This window comes from Lepisma saccharinum, chromosome 3 (assembly GCF_977018435.1).
Source record: "Lepisma saccharinum chromosome 3, izLepSacc3.1, whole genome shotgun sequence".
Lineage (NCBI taxonomy): Eukaryota > Metazoa > Arthropoda > Insecta > Zygentoma > Lepismatidae > Lepisma > Lepisma saccharinum.
The window spans coordinates 47,969,155-47,986,509 of NC_139231.1; positions in this window are offsets into that span (position 1 = coordinate 47,969,155).

Consider the following 17,355-nt stretch of genomic DNA (forward strand, 5'->3'; position numbering starts at 1 on the left):
ATTGTAACTTATTTAAGAGCTTGAATCATATGAAGATGCTGAATATTAGTTACAATAATCAGAAAGACATTTAATGAAGAATATGTTCTTGATTGTGCAATGTAATTTATGCTCGTTTGCTTCAAGAAAACTTGAACTCATGAAACTGATAGAAGAGCATCATCCTCTCATTATATGTGTGTGTGTGTGTGTGAAGTCTGGGGTGTTGGAAGAGTTTCTCTTGAAATAAAAAAAATATCATGCAGTACTTAATCAAAGAGGCGGAAAAGGAGTGTGCATATTTGTACATGAAAGTCTGGCATTCCAACCCATATCATTTAATCCCAATTTAGTGATTTTCCGAGAATATCGGGTGGAAGTAGTGGGAATACAAGTGCAAATTTTGAATAAAATAGTTACAGTTATCTCGATATACATACATTCTTCTCATACATCGCAAAAAATTGCAGTTAAGCATTTAAGGTCTATTTTAGGTTCATTCAAGACTCCATTGATCGTAACTGGAGATTTTAATTGCCATCACCCGTTGTGAGGACGAGAAGCAGCAGATAAATTGGGTCGAACTGTTATTGAATGGATGGATGTGGAGCAGTTAACTATAATAAATGATGGATCACCTACTCATGTCAAAACTAATTGGTCTAATTATACTAAACTTGTAAATATTTCTTTTTCAAAGGATGATGGATTACATCCTGATAATATTACATATGAGGAGTTTGTAAAAATCATTTCGTCTGCGATGAACTTGAGTTGTCCCTGAGTGATAAAAAATAGTCAGCAATACTTCCCAAAGATATATTGGTGGACGGAAGAGTGTGCTGAGGCAAAACTACATAGGGTTGGGATAGCAAAAATATACTCACGTCAACCAAACCCAGGGAATTGGATAGCATTCAAACGTGCTATGGCCAAATCAAAGAGATTATGCATACAAGCAAAAAGAAAATCATGGAAAAAGTTTTGTGAAAATTTACACCCAAGCATGAAATTAGGATATTTGTGGGAAAAGTTTCGGTCCTTCAAAAAACCCCGCACACCAAATGTAGTCCCTTTGAATTCAGAATGGAAGACTGAATTCATTCAAAAAGTAATTCCTGTTTTGTCAGATGAACAAATTGAAACACCAAATGAGTTGCATAGTTACACATCAAAACTTCGTTCGGCAAAAGCCTTTACAACGCCTATTTCAAAAGAGGAACTCTTATGAAATTACCGGCAACACTAAAGATTCTGCTCCAGGTATGGATGGAATTACATATGCAATGATTAATCATCTACTGGATACAGTAGCGAAGCGTAGTCTTACGAAGGAGGCAAGCAATGTTTCAGTACAACGAAACATGTAGTACAATGGCACGCCAAGAGGGGGATTAAAGGTTTATAAGTCTCATTGGCCCGGTCACTGTATTTGTCAAAATATCATAATAAAGTGACGGTTCTAAAAATAAACCATATGATCCTCAAACGTCACATTTACTTTCGAAATTCCAAGTAACGTTATTCGTATGGTAGTAAACGTCTTACATATGCGAATTTTCCGCATACGACTAAAGGGGGTACGTAATTTCTTATTTATTTATTAGTACTTTCATTTGTTCATTATTTTTTAATGTGGACAAACGGTGACCAAACGGATTTAGGTAAAATAAGTCATTTATTTAATTTACACTGCGTGATTGTAATTTAGGATTTGTGGGCACCCTAAAAATCGCATTCGAAGTCAAACATTAAAATAAAAAGTTAAACACAATTTTAAAAATTTCATTTCAAACCAAAGAAACACATGCATAGACGATGTACTCACCACAATAAATTCCAAACTCCTTTGCATATATAGGAAATTTCCCGCTATCGAACAATTCAACAAATCTTAGGGCCTCAAGGTTCTCAAAACGTGAAGACACTCCCATGTTCTTTCCACAACTGGAAAGCATCCACGCAAGATCACTTTGGAAATCTCCCGAAAGTGATACCAACCTATTTCCTATTCATCATGGGAAGGAAAGATATATCAGTTTGGAGATATAAATTAAGCGGTGGAATCAGAATCATTACAGCAGAAAGAGTATATAATATTTAAGTAATAAAGTAGAATACAGAGGCGTGTCCGGGTCCGAAGGAGGGTTGGCCTCCCTTTGGCCCAGTATTCCTATGGAAAGGAAAGTCAAAGGCAGGAAAAGATGACAAAATGAGGAGACTACTACAAAAAATCCTGGGAGCACCACTTGTGTCATAATAATAAAACTTAAAACATGTTCTTGTGTTCATAATATGTACAATGTATACGATTTAATTGTGCTGTGTAAATATCAGTAGAGAGTTCTTTTTAGATAGCTTTATTTTCACCCCAAGTTTTATTCAAAAGCAGTCAATTTATTGAATGTGGTTGTAAAATTGGTGAAACAGCTCACTTGAATTACTGTGTAAATAATTTGGCAGTTGCAAATACTGGTAGCGGTCAACACTTTTCACGTAATTTGAGCTGGACCGAGCTGGACACAGGGTGCAGACCAACGTCCGTCGAATCTTCCCTCCCTCCCTTTGGAAACTCTTCACGGGGGTGCAGACATTTCACTTCCTGGAAACACAAACTCTCGCCCTTTACCATCTCGCCATCCATTTTTTTTACGCGTTTTACAATTCGCGAAATCTAAAATAAATTGTAATATAAAATGATATATATATGGAATTTAGAACAATGATAATAACTTATTTTAGTTATTTTATGACTGAGAATTATTGTTATATTTGCGATCTTGTTTACGTGTTCATGAAGACAAATATTCGTTACTCGTAGTTTTGGTGGCAATATATCCTTCTGCTTTCGGTTGAGCTCGGTTATTTTCGGGAATAACGCAAGCTCAGCAAGCAGAGCTTTTTGGTATAAGTGTTGTGGACGGGTTCCACTCGAATTTCACGCTTCGCCATGTGACTCCTTCGGGTGCGTTATTTTCCCGCAGAGCAGCCGCAAGCATTGAGGCTAGTGCTTGCTACAGAGTTGCAGAGGGAGTTTGCGGCCGTAATTTTTCGCGAAATCGAGTGCTTGTACTATATCTTCGCCTCTGACCGGATATAGGTTTAACGGCGATGTGCACAATTTTTAACAAATTCTTAAAGAATGGACAAGTATCATAAAATTGGTCCAAACAGCTGATTCTTCCAGTTTTAAAAAGAGGCAAAGATCCTCAAGCACGTAAATCATATAGACCTATTGATTGATTGATTTGATTGATTTGGTGTTTTAAGTCCACTTTATGCACAGTAAGGTTAATAAGGACTGGACCTACAGTTTAATGTGGGATCCGAACCACTATGTGCCTCACAACTATGTTTGGTTATTATGGAAGTTACTCAGTAGAAGAGCTGTATTTTTCCACTTTTTAAATGAAAGTAGAGGATCGTATTTAGCATAGAAAGGTTTACCTCAGGGAAGTAATTTAAGTCCTCTGTTATTCAATATATTTCTATATGAAAAGTGGCCGCGGTGGCTCAGTCGGTAACTCGTCTGACTACCATGCTAAAGGTCCCGGGTTCGATCCCCGGCCGGTTCAAATCCGGAACTTTTCTAACGATGGAAGCGGCCCCGGCTCCCACCCAGCGTCGAATAACATGGGTACCTGGGGGAAACCCTGGGGGGGTAAAGGCGGTCAGGGGCGTGATGCTGATCACATCACCCCCACTCACGACCGGATCAAGAAAGTGTGGGGCGTTACCCCCACACCCCCTATACGCCTTCACGGCATGGTTTTGGGGAGCACTTTACCTTTTTTTTACGGGATGAAAAGGAAATTTCTTCCAACATCTACAATATGCAGATGATATCTGTACCTATGTGTCCACGACACAAATTCATACTGATTTTCCTGTTCTAGAGGATCAAATATTGGAAGTGAAAAAGTGGCTTGAAAGTAAAAAACTTTCAATTTCCATGGAAAAATCTTCTATTTGGACAGAATTACACAATACGTTTTCTCAAGAATACCAGGATGTCTTGCAGATGCGTTCACGACCTGCTTTTTCATTAGATTATCCTCAACAGCCTCTGGATAATATTCATTTCCCTCGGTATTCGCACATATCGGAATATTTTAATCAATGAAAAGGTTTTTATTTCATATACACAGATGGATCTAAAAGTGTGACAGAAGTTGGATGTGCAGTGTACGACCCACAACAGAAAATAGAATCATTGTTTCGTCTTCCACGAGACAGTTCAATATTTACTACAGAAACTTCTGCAATTTATCAAATTTTATTGTACATCCAAAAATTAAATTCGACGAAGTTCTTAATACCTAGGTATTGACTGACTCCCAAAGTGTACTACAGGAGCTTCAATTCTCTTCCAAGAATCTTTAAAGATTATCCCCTTATAATGTCAATTGTATTCAATTAGTTTAAACAATTAAAAAAGCTGGAAAAACTATCAAGTTTACTTGGGTTAAAGCACATAGTAATTATACAGGCAATTCCCATGTTGATGAGTGTGCAAAGAAATCAGTGTATCTTCCAAATATTACGGAGGTAGCATTATACTACACTGATCTTATCCCTAGAGTAAAGATGAAAATTTTAAATGAATGGTTTGATTGGGCCATGGGCCTTTCTACACTAACCAGAAATTATTCTTGCTTTCACTTTCAAATTGGAATCAATCCGTAAAATTTTAAAATTATGTTATTCTATATTAATTTTAAAATGCAACATTTATAAGATTCTAATCTTACTGTTCACTGATATATTCAACTTATACAATGTAGAGAAGTTTATTTTTAATGTTCAATAAAGAGATGCAGGAAATAATTCAGATAGCATAGAGCCTATGTACAGTAATTATTGATTGAAACCTAATACTTGTTTTCTATGGTTTCATTTATTAAAAAGCTTTACCATAATGTAATTTTTCAAATAAAAAGTAGCATTAATGACCACTTGACGCATATTGTGTAGTGTAGATCAAGTCTGTTATATTTTTACTGAAATTTGAATCAACCGGAAATTGAAACCAGAAACTAATAGATTTACATACAAGGCTATTCAAAGTAAGGTCTCAAGAGCTGGGAAAAGAACACGCGATTTGCATTCAATATTTTCTCTCCACATCCCCCCCTCCCCTTTTCCAACACACACACAACATTTTCAAAGCCTGTTTTCCACCAATTCTCCGAAGAGCCATTTGACCCGTGCGTATAGCCTCATGGAATAACATGAAAAAAAAAGTTCATCTAATTGCCGAACTTCAGTATGCAAGCCACTGGTCCTACAGTGCCGACATTTTAACAATCCCCCCACCCCTCAACACCTCTGACCTTCTACGTTCCCTTAACGCGTCATAAATACGTAAAGACCTCGGTTTTGAATTTTCGCCGCTAGGGGAATTTTATTGCGAATTTAATCGCCTACGGAGTGCCTGCTAATGAACCGCATAAACTGAACATTGTTTGATTCGCCAGCGCCAGTTATTGCGCACCAATTTATCCATGATTAATGGCGCACTGAGACCAACAAACCAGGGATTTTCCAGCCCCCGAGCCAAAGTGTCACGGAGAGGAGGATGGGAACCGATGCTCTCATGCTGAAATTTTGAATCGTTCTGGGAGCGGAGGAAATGACATCGTACAATTATGATGCCGCGCGCCGCCATGCGGACAACCGATAAAACATGTTGATGTGGTCTTAGCAAATTCTGTCCTTTGTTGTAATCGAGATTAAATGAACAGCGTTTGGCCCATAATGGGTTTAAGCCTCCGGGGGAGAGGGATATATATTCATCCGTTCCCTTCGTCACTGATGTGTTAATTTCAACGTCACGGTTCACACAGTCACGTCACCAACAAAAGGAGGGGGCACAATGAGGCAAGAATTTGGGAGAAATTATGTGCGATTATTAAAGTGTAGTAGTACCATCACTGCACTACTACGTGACATAAAAATATTCTCAGTATTGATTAATAATTCACTGGTCAACATGATTTTTCTCACAAGAAAACTAAATGGTGAGTCAAGTGTATTTTTTTACACTGAATTCAAATATGTAATTAGAATTCTTCCGTCAGCCACAAATTTACTGTGACAGTTACTTTTTGAAATTCAATTGTAGCGGTTCTTTATGGCCCGCCATGGGATGATTTAACCTCTATTTACCTTATATGTAGTGTTTCTTTCCAAGATATATTTAGGTGTTGTTCACCTAGTTTGTTCAGAGATTCTTCCAAAGTTAGTTTGAAAGCTGTGCTTCTACGGTACATAATGAAAATGAATTATCTATCAGTACCTGTAGCGCATGCAGCTGGTATGAAAGAGACATATGAAAATTTGAAATCTCTGCTGGGAAAATTCGAATAGGTATAGCAAATACAGAGTGTTTCAAAAGTCGCGCAACTCAAACTTTGAAAATTTATATCACGAAAACCATAAGAAATATTTACACCGGGTTTGCCGCATTATAAAGCCTCATCCTTTGAAATATTTTTCAATGCTTGATATTATAAGTTTACTCCATACAGAAAATTAAATAAATTAATAACTGGCGAAAGGCAGTTGTTAAAATTTTTCCAGAAATGCACTTTTGAGTAAGAAAACTAACTATATAAGGAATTATCGGAGAGCCTTAATTAGACGTCTGATGACTGACGTCATGCAAATCTGTCATTTGCAACCAATTATGATCATGTGCAGCATTTGATGGATTTATGATTGGTGATTTTATGGGTTGAGCAAAAAGCGTCATTTTTGGGACATATCTCCGCAGTTTCAACACTAGCAGGTTGAAATTTTGTCACCAGAAGCACGCAACACGTGCCTAAGTATTGGCCATACATTTACGTGAAAAATCATAAATCATGATTTTGTACCGAAATTGGACTCTTGAGAGAATCATAGGCTGCCCCTGGCAACCCTGAATTTTCTTCGCTCTCGCTTCGCCACTACAGTGCCTGGTTGATTCAGCCTGGCGTATTCATTGGAGCAGCGCATTGTTGAAGAGTATTTTACTACTCATTGTTACACTCATGTGCAAGAGGTTTTCCAAGAAAAATACCCTGCTTCTGCTGTACCTCACAAAGCAACTGTTTTACGGCTAGTGCGTCGATTTCGAGAAGCCGGAAGTGTATGTGACAAAACAAGAAGTGCTTGCCATCGCATTTAACCCCTGCCGCAGTGGGGGATATGCGTAAACCATGATAATTGATAGATTGATTTGGTGTTTTATGTCCACATTATGCATAGTAGGCTAATCGGGACTGGACCTACAGTTTAAAGTGGGATTCGAACCACTTGTACCACCACCGGGTATCGAACCGGGGACTCCTTAATTACAAGGCGACGACGCTACCACTGCGCCATCGGGGAATCGTAAACCTTGATAATGATAAGCGCTTGAAGTACTGCGGGTGGTGTCGATCTCTCATCGAAGAAAATGGGGTAAGAATTCTTGATTTGATTTTTATGTTTTTTCTTCACTGATGAGGCTTGGCTCCATTTGTTAACAACCAAAACAGCAGAACATGATCCGCTGCAAATCGTCATGCGATCCACGAAGTACAGCTCCATCCAAAAAAAAAACAACTTGGATTAGATTCCCAGCTAGAAAATCTTCTGGCTGTCATCGATGAGCATGGCGAGCGTTTCCACCAGCAGATTTCTATAATGGAAAAAAGGTGCCAAGGCAAATGAAGTCCCCGTGTGTTGGCTGACTATTGCCGGACCATAAAGAGAGATGTCCCAAATGCAAAATATGCCAGCAAATCATTATCTTCAATGTTTTAGGTAAGTCAGAATGGCATATTTCTTTATTATATAGATTTAAGTTAAGTGATTTCATAAAACTTTATACGTCTGTCAGAAAAAAAAACTGTCTGATGAAAAGAATCTAAAAGTATATTCGCATTCGGCATGAAAAATTAATTTTGTTTTGTGAAAGAAGACTAGTGTAATGTAAGTTAGCTACAAATTTTATGATACTATGACTTAATATTCTATTACATTAAAGTTCATGCATCATTTTAACAATGTTTTTCTATTATAAATACAGTATGGTTGTATTAACAGTTCTCGGTATGTCGTAATAATTGTACAACCAACAGCAAAGATAATTGTAAACAAATTGTTCATCACTTTCGTCATTCCTTTTATTTTATATCTTGTGTTGTTTTAAGGAATGTAATTCTGATGATGTGAAGCAGATGCTATCCTCTGCTTATTGACGCTTTTATTTTAATTCATTATCATCACACTGTGTAAAGCAAACTGAATTAAAATAGTGATGGAGAATTCGCCTACTGTTTCTTTTGCTGTTGGGTGTACTCAATATACAGTGACACATTATACATTACTCCACAGAACAGAGAAATAACGCTTTTGCACCATAGGACTACATTAGAGAGATTTCAGACCGAAACGACAAGCGACACGCGACACATGATGCCGGGAACGAGCTAATCAGCAGCAACGTTTCTAGCCGTAACGGCATGACAGGCCGCACAAGCCTACGTTCGATTAAAATGCGACACGTGTCTCTTGTCCCTTCGGTGTGAAATCTCTCTTACTACCACCGCGTAGCAATGCCACATGATTTCTCGTTATTTCTTCGGTCCAAGGCGTTGAACAGTCTCGGGAGTAAAGGACGTCGACCTGCGACAAGTAAAACGTCCACTCAACACAGTCAGTACACGAACTTCTTTACATATACATAATACAGCAAATAAATACATGTACTATAATGTATCCCAATCAAATGCCAAATACCAATTTCCATGAGCGGCTCAAGATAAAATTTTCACCCGGGAGAGGTGTGCTTTTGGCGCCCCACCCTCTAATTTATACCCTGCCACCCTCCTAAATTCCGCCCCGGTTACCCTACTTTCCACCACTCCTCAACAAAAAAACATGACCCGCTGCGACGCTAGGGGTCCCGAGTTCGAATCCTGGTCTGGGCAGGGATGTTTGTGAGTGTCCATTCATCAATTTCATCATATCGCCACTCATCCCCATCTTCGCAAATTAGCCAAAAGTGGCACAAAAGACGAAGTTAAATAAAGCAAATCAATCAATCAATCAATAAATAAATAAATAAATAAAACATGACCATGTTATAAATTTACGGTTTTAACATGGAAGAATAATAGTCGCCCGGCCCTTGAACTGTCTCTGCCAATTTCGAACTTTTGTATCGCAAGACAATTTCGTCTTGGTAAGTGAGCTTCGCTGCATTGAAGAAAACAAAAGAGGCTTGTTGTAGCACTTGAGACAAAACATACATTTTATAGGGATTCCTTAAGGGGTAGTCGGAGTGGGAATTCTATTTTCGAATTTAACATATTTTAAAAAAGGATTTATGGTATATTTCAGTTATTAATTTTCATTTTTTATTGTACTTTCATGTATTATTATGATTATTGGATTAAATTTTTATTATTGTTTTATAACAGGGCGTCCATGTGGCGGGAAAACGCCTGCTAAACAGAGAACCATCTATTTTCTCTATTATAAAGTAAATCAATCAATCAATATTTTATTCTATTATGGACTATTTACGCATGCGATGGTCTTAATATTTTAATTCTGGTTTTCAGATATTTACAAAAAAATCTGCATGGTTTCACAGAATCAAGATGATTTCACATAGCAAATGCAATTAGTATTGGTAGAAGAGAAATCGAATTGCTCAACAAAAAAAAATCCCTTCACCAAAATGAAGCTAAACGGGGATGTACACAGTTATCAAATTTTCTCCAAAATCCAATCAACCGTTGGCGTTCCGTAAATCAAATCTGAAAACCAAATTTTTCGTTCGATTCTAATTGGCGGTGCCTATCCCAGCTTGCAACAAAAAAAAAATATAGATGCGTTTTTGTATTGCTTGAATATCCGCCCTCAGATTTTTCTTTTTTTAGAATAATAGTTCGATGTTGTTGAGACCCGCCGTGGCCCATTCGGTATGGCGTCTGACTGCCACACGGGAGACCCAGGTTCGATTCAGGTGGTGGGTGATTTCAGGTGCGAATCTTGTAGGCCGTGTCCTCGCATAGAGCGGCTCTGAGGTTCACTCAGACCTTGGCAAACGAGTGTCTGGAGGACAACCCTTGGAGCTGAAGGCTGCAGGAGCGTGGTGCTGATCACATCACCTCCACAAGTGTCCGAGCGTATGACTTGGGAACCTACCTCCACACACACACCCTCCTCCATGTACCTTCAAAGCATATTGCAATGTAGCTTTACCTTTTTTTACCTCAGTTTAGTTCTACATAGTCAGTAGTATTTTGATCTTAAACATTTATATTATTTTTATATTTAATTCAGTTCTGATTGGGAGCATTCCAGAGTTATGTGTAACATTTTACGCACAAGTAAGGTAATAGACATGATATTGGATTGAAATATTAATAATGACACCATTTCCGTACCTTTCCTTCATTCATTATACTCAGGCCATAGCTTTCACGCATTCTCGGTGAATTTCGGCTGCATTAAGTCCTTAAGCGTTTAGAAATCTAATCAGACCGTACTTCCCAGCTGGCGGGATTGTGCAATCGCGCAGCCATTTTGACACGCTCTATCTCATAGGATAACCAACAGCTGACTAGCGAAGATATGATGCTGGGTCACCAATAGACCAGTTTCTGATACTTCGCAGGCGCGATCCGATCACTGTTGCCAGTCACTTTCTATAATCAGCCTTTTCTTTTAAATGCGTCTCGTATTTATTTATGAACACCTTTAACTTCAAATAAGGTGTCTTTATTTATTTTCTATGAAGAAAAGTAACTGTGTGCCTCTGGTTTTGACCAAAGACCAACAATAATAGTACTTCCAAGCATATTGAAAGGTGTGTAATTTAATTGTGGAATTGTGAGTACAAGCAATTCTCATTCCGATCACCAGATAATATTTCCTTTGTCTTGTTGCTTTAGCAAACAGTTATGCATGATGTGATGGTTTGTCGACAGAAAGAGTCGTGCTTGCATCTCATTTCACTGGAGAAATCCTTCTCCAGCTTTCGTCGTCGTTTGTTCCAGGTTCCTGTAAGCAGACGTGAGCTGATTTCGGAATCGTACAAGAAGCTTATGTTTGGCCTCTAGGGACATCCCCGCGCTCTTTTCGAAATATGCCGCAAGGTGGCGTTGAGTGTGACGTGTGATTCTTTTGCAGATAAGACTATATCTCTCTCTCTCTTTCTCTCTCTCTGTTGCTTTCTCTATCCCTCAGGGTCTGCGTGATGGCGTAGTGGTAACGTTGTCGCCTTGTAATAAATGGGCCCCGCGTTCGACTCCGGTGGAGGTACACAGTACAGTTGTAAAATGCTACCCGGTACAGTTCTACTGGGACATAAGAAGATTCAATTGGTACATCCAAGTTTTTATGGGCGTCAGACAATGAAAAATTAACAATTGACATTTCGTATTAATCTACGAGGGGGAGCTGATAAGTTCTCGGCCTGACCCCCCTTCCTCACATGCCATCCTGAAATCATTCATTGCATTTGAAACATTGATCTTTTGGAAGTTTAAGTGCCAACTGGGATGATCGTATCACTAACGGTTTATTCATTTTGAATAACCTGAAACTTTCGTGCCTGTATCTAAAGTCCTTCTGGGTCGGGCCGAGAACTTATGAGCCCCCCTCGTATATCTATTTAACCCTCTATATCTCTGAAACAACTAAGGCTAGAAATATACAATTCACTGAACAGAAATGCTATAAAATGCCAAATGATTTGAGTCCGTTTATGCAGTCAGAAGTACATTCCCGTCCTTAGGGACGTATTTAAAAACACACTGAAAATCTTAAAATGTACACCCTATGCTGAAGAGCATTGCTTGTTTAATTTTACAATTACCTGGCTTGTCTGCCAAAAGAAACATAAAATTACAGGAAATTTAGGATGTATTTTAATGATTCCATAATAACGGCAATTTTCTCTTGACTACAAGTAGTTGTATTGATGATATAACCAGGACCGGAAAGGAAGAGCCCCCCTCCAGCAGATTTGCTTATACTTAAAACTTGCTCAACATGCCCATATGAGCTTTTTGCTCAAGTGTGGAACCCCCTCTAATCCAAGATTTTTGTAAAAATGCCCTCAGGAATTTCTCAGAAAGGAAGAGCCTCTCCCAAGCAGATTTGTTTATACTTAAAATTAGCTCAACATGAGCATATGAGCTTTTTGCTCAAGTGTGGAACCCCCCTCTAATCCAAGATTTTTGTAAAAATACCCTCTCAGAAAGGAAGAGCCTCTCAGATTGTTTTGCTTATACTTACAAAAGTTGCATCAGCCAAATTTTTGTCCATAAACTTGTCAAAATTGACCACACCAGAAATTAAGCCAATACACACGCACATACACACCCATATACACACATATTTACTTCCAATTTAAGTTCAATTGGATCTTAGCTTCAACTTGCATATTCCCCTTTGTGTCAGTATGTGCAATTCCCGAGACAGTAGTATTGATTTTGTATGTTCTCCCTAGCGCCAATACTTACAGAAATTCCCGAGCATTGAAGCTCTGCGTGCAAATATTACATCAGCCAGTATTATGAGAGTGGCAGGGGAGAACAGATGTGTTGTTAACAGTGCTCCTCATACTTACAGACCTGTTTGGTTTAAATATTCATATTGAACAATATAAAATCTGATATTTGTTGTAATCCACTCTTATTTAGGGTCAGGCTTATATTTGCCCCAGCTTGTTATACAAAAATTAATACATAACAAGGTTATTGCCATTCAAGATAAGCATGTTCGTGCAGGTATTTGCGGAAGGTCAGTGTGAATGAATTTTCTACTTGTGGGCTATTGGCCTTACAACCTGTCATAAGATAAGCATAGAGATTAGATTTAAAACCCAGGAAATTTTATATAAATACCAAAGCGAGAAATATTAACACACATATACACATACATACATACACACACACACACAGCACAGTGCTGAACCCAACTGATATTTTTATCCAGTATAAAGTTTTGAATTGAAACCCAGGAAATATATATAATAAACAACAACAAAAATGCCAAATCAAAAACATTGTAATCAGTGCAATAAAAATATATTTAGCTCTAATTGGGCCAGACACCAAAAGATTTGTAACCCAGACAAATATAGAACTCCCACAAAAATTTGCCCCAAATGCAATAGAAAATACAGCATGCAATATTTCACATATACACATAAAGATACTTGTTCTGCACAGTCCCTACAAGCATCCACATCTGGTCTGAAAAGAAAGCATGAAGCACCTCTTAATGCCAGAGCAGCAAAGCAGCCACGCTATGCACCCATCCATAGCAGTTTTAATAGCCAATTAAGAGATTACCGGTTTGAATCAGAGCCAAGATGTGGTATTCAGAATTTTTTGAACAGTGTAAATCCTGATCTGCAGGCAATTCTAAATGCACAAAATGGCTCTTATAAGCTCTCCCTCAAATTGTATACGCAATATAAGAAGCCAAATGGCACAAAATTTACACAGCCCCACATAACAGAAACTGTACCGGTATATTCAAATGCAAATTTGGACACAATAATAAGCAGGTTGATGGATCAATTGAATATTAAACACTCTGAATTTGCGGCAAAAGAGTCTGGATGGAGCCTATGCGGCTCTCCACACAAGTTATATGTTAATATTTCAGAATTCAGCCCATTACAAGGTTCTACATATTTGCCATTACCTGATAATATTAAAAACAAAACAGCTGTGGTTAATATTAAAAATAATGATGAGAAATGCTTTTTGTGGTGTATATTAGCTGCTTTGTTTCCAGTTTCAAGGCATCCTGAGAGAATAACTTATTATAAACAACATGAACATGATTTTGACGATGCAATGGAGGGTTTGGAATATCCAATGTCAGTTCAGAATATTGATAAATTTGAAAAAAGGGCCAGGAATATCAATGGCAAACAATTATCTATTAATGTATATATTTGTTCTACTGGCCGTGGCAATTGCTCGATAGAACCTCTCAGAATCAGTACAATTGATGATGAATCTGCTATTCCGATTGATTTGCTCTTAATTGAAGGGGATGATACACATCATTACACTCTGATACATAATCTTGAAGCTTTAGTGAGAACACAACTAGACAAATCCAATAGAATATTCAAGTTGTGCAGAAGATGTTTAACTGTATTTGATGGTCAAAAAAATGGTGAATGGGGTTCGGGAAGAGAATGCAGAAATTGCTAAGAACAAATTAATTGAGCATCTGAAATACTGTGGCAACCATAAACCTGTTCATATGGTGATGCCCAATCCAAGTGAAAATTGCAAATTCAAAAAGTTTGAAGCCTTGTTGGAACACCCAGCATATATTGTCTGTGATTTTGAATCAAACCTCAAATCTCTTGAATTCTGCAATCCAGATCCTGAAGAATCTTCAATTACACCATACCAGCTACATGAACCTTCCAGCTTTTGTTATGTGGTTGTACAGGATGGTGTTGTTACCAAAGAATATTCATACATGGGACCAGATGCCATCAAAATATTTGCACATAAAATAGAAAATGAGTGCCGTGACATAGCATCTAACATCTTATTAAAATCAAAACCCATGTTGCCTTTAACAGAGAAACAGATTGAAGATTTCAACAATGCAGAAAAATGCCCGGTATGTGATTCTGAATTTTCAGATACAAATATCAAGGTGAAACACCATTCTCATACAGATGGTAAATTCTTAATGGCCCTGTGTAATAGCTGTAATATTAAGATCAAGAGACCAAAATTTATCCCCATATTTTGTCATGGAGCATCCAATTATGATTTCCATCATCTGATCAGATATGAGGGGTTTGAGAAGCAGAATTTAAATATTTTAGCTGAAAATGATGAGAAATATATATCTATTAGCAAAACAATTAAAGTTAATGGTGTTCCTATTCACATGAGATTTCTTGATTCTTACAGAATTTTATCTGCTAGCCTGGCCACACTGGCCACTCAATTATCTGATGATCAATTCAAAATCACACGTGCATTGTTTCCAAATCAGGACCTGAAATTAATTAGGCGAAAGGGTGTATATCCATATGATTATGTTACAGATTTTTCTAAATTTGATGAGTGCTCCCTGCCTCCACAACATGAGTTTTACAGCAAAATCAGAGGATCTGGAATCACTGATGATGATAATCACCATGCCCAATTGGTGTGGAACAATTTAAAATGCCGGACATTTGGTGATTATCACATGGCATATTTGAAACTTGATGTGACCATCTTAGCAGATATAATGCAGACATTCAGAAAATCTTCTATGCAAAATTATGGACTGGACCCAGTGTATTTTTACAGTGCCCCGGGCCTAGCATGGGCTGCAATGTTTTTAAACACTAAAAAGCAATTGGATCTTATCCAAGATCAAGATATGTACCTGTTTATGGAGCAAGGTATAAGAGGGGGGATGGTGCAATGTTCTCAGAGATATGCCAGAGCAAATAACAAGCATATTCCCAATTATGATCCAGAATTACCATCAAATTATATAGCCTATTTAGATGCCAACAGCCTCTATGGTCACGCCATGATGCAAAAATTGCCATATGCAGGGCTTGAATGGGTCAAAGATTTCAATATTGAGGATCTTCAGAAGTTTAATGACCGTAAACATGGCCTCTACTTAGAGGTTGATATGACAATTCCAAAAAAATTCCACAAAAAATTTTCTGACCTGCCCCCAATTCCCGAGGTTCAGTGCTCACCTGGCTCTAAACAGAAGAAGCTCATGATGACACTGGAGTCAAAACAGGGCTATGTCATACATTACAAGTACCTCCAGTTCCTGATGAAACATGGTGTCCAAGTGACCAAAGTTGGAAAAGTTTTGAGGTTCAGGCACTCAGAATGGTTGAAACCATACATTGATACAAACACGGAGCTTCGAACATCTGCAAAGAGCCAATTTGATAAGAGCTTGTTTAAATTGATGGTCAATTCTGTATATGGCAAAACAATTGAAAATGTCAGAAAACATACCGATGTTAAAATAATTACTGACCCCAGTCTGAGCAAAAAATTGGTTGCAAAGCCTAATTTCAACTACAGAAGAATTTATGGTGAAGATATGGCACTTTTCAACATGAAAAAAACAAAGATTAAGTTTGATAAACCTATTTATGTAGGGGCTGCAATATTGGATTTGGCCAAATTACATATGTTAATATTGTATTATGATGTGTTCAAACCTTTTTATGGTGATAGAGTAAAACTGATATACATGGACACGGATAGTTTTGTTCTTGATATTCAAACAGAAGATGTTTATCAAGATATGGCCCAGCCTGAATTGTTTAAATATTTTGATACCAGTGAATTGCCAGGCCATTTGAATATTCAACCCCACAACAAAAAGGTACCCGGCAAGTTAAAAGATGAGACACTTGGTGATGTTATTGTGGAATTTGCTGGGTTAAGTGCCAAGGTGTATAGTTTTAAAACATGTAATGCTGTTGTCAAAAAAGCCAAGGGTATTGGCAAAATAGCTGTGGAAAAAGAGCTCCAATTTGAAGATTATAAAAATTGCCTCAAATCCCAGAATTTAATCAGAACATCAGAATCCAGAATTCAGAGTGAAGATCACTTATTGACTTCAAATGTTGTAAAAAAAGTGGCTCTGGACCCACATGATGATAAGAGATGCATTTTATCATGCGGCATACATACTTTACCATGGGGTCATTGTGATTTGAAAAATGGCAATCAATGCCCAATTACAGAGCATGATTTGAAATAAATAAACATGCCTATGAACTTATTTGGGTTCAAAAAACAAGCTATTATGGACCTGCCAACACCACAACCCTCTTCTGATATGCTGTCTAAACTAAATGGCTTCTTAATTATTCACCTGAACAGCATACTTACAGATGTTGATGATGAAACAGGCAAAATATTGTACATATTTAACAATAATTTAAATCATTACCAATTACCTGTAGGTGGGCAATTGCAATTTATTACAACCCCTGAGGGTGATGTCAAGATTTCAGTAGGGAGAAATATTTACAGAATTAAGCACTCAAACATGGTTTCTGGCACTGTTTATACTGTTTCTGCTGGTGACTGCTTATATATTGAGGTCCCTGGATCTTATGACAAGCTTATACCCTTTTTTATAGAATTAAGAATCAGATACTCTATAATAAATAACTACTAAACAAAATGCCTAATGATATATTTGGCCATACAAGACATGAAGATCACAGTGATGAGATTCTGATGCTTGATGTCAGAGTCAAGAAATTAAGAAGTGATTTACAAGCTTTACAAACCACACTCAATGCCAGTCTTCAATTAGAAATTACAAATTTGCAATCACAATGCATGGACCCTCTTCTTA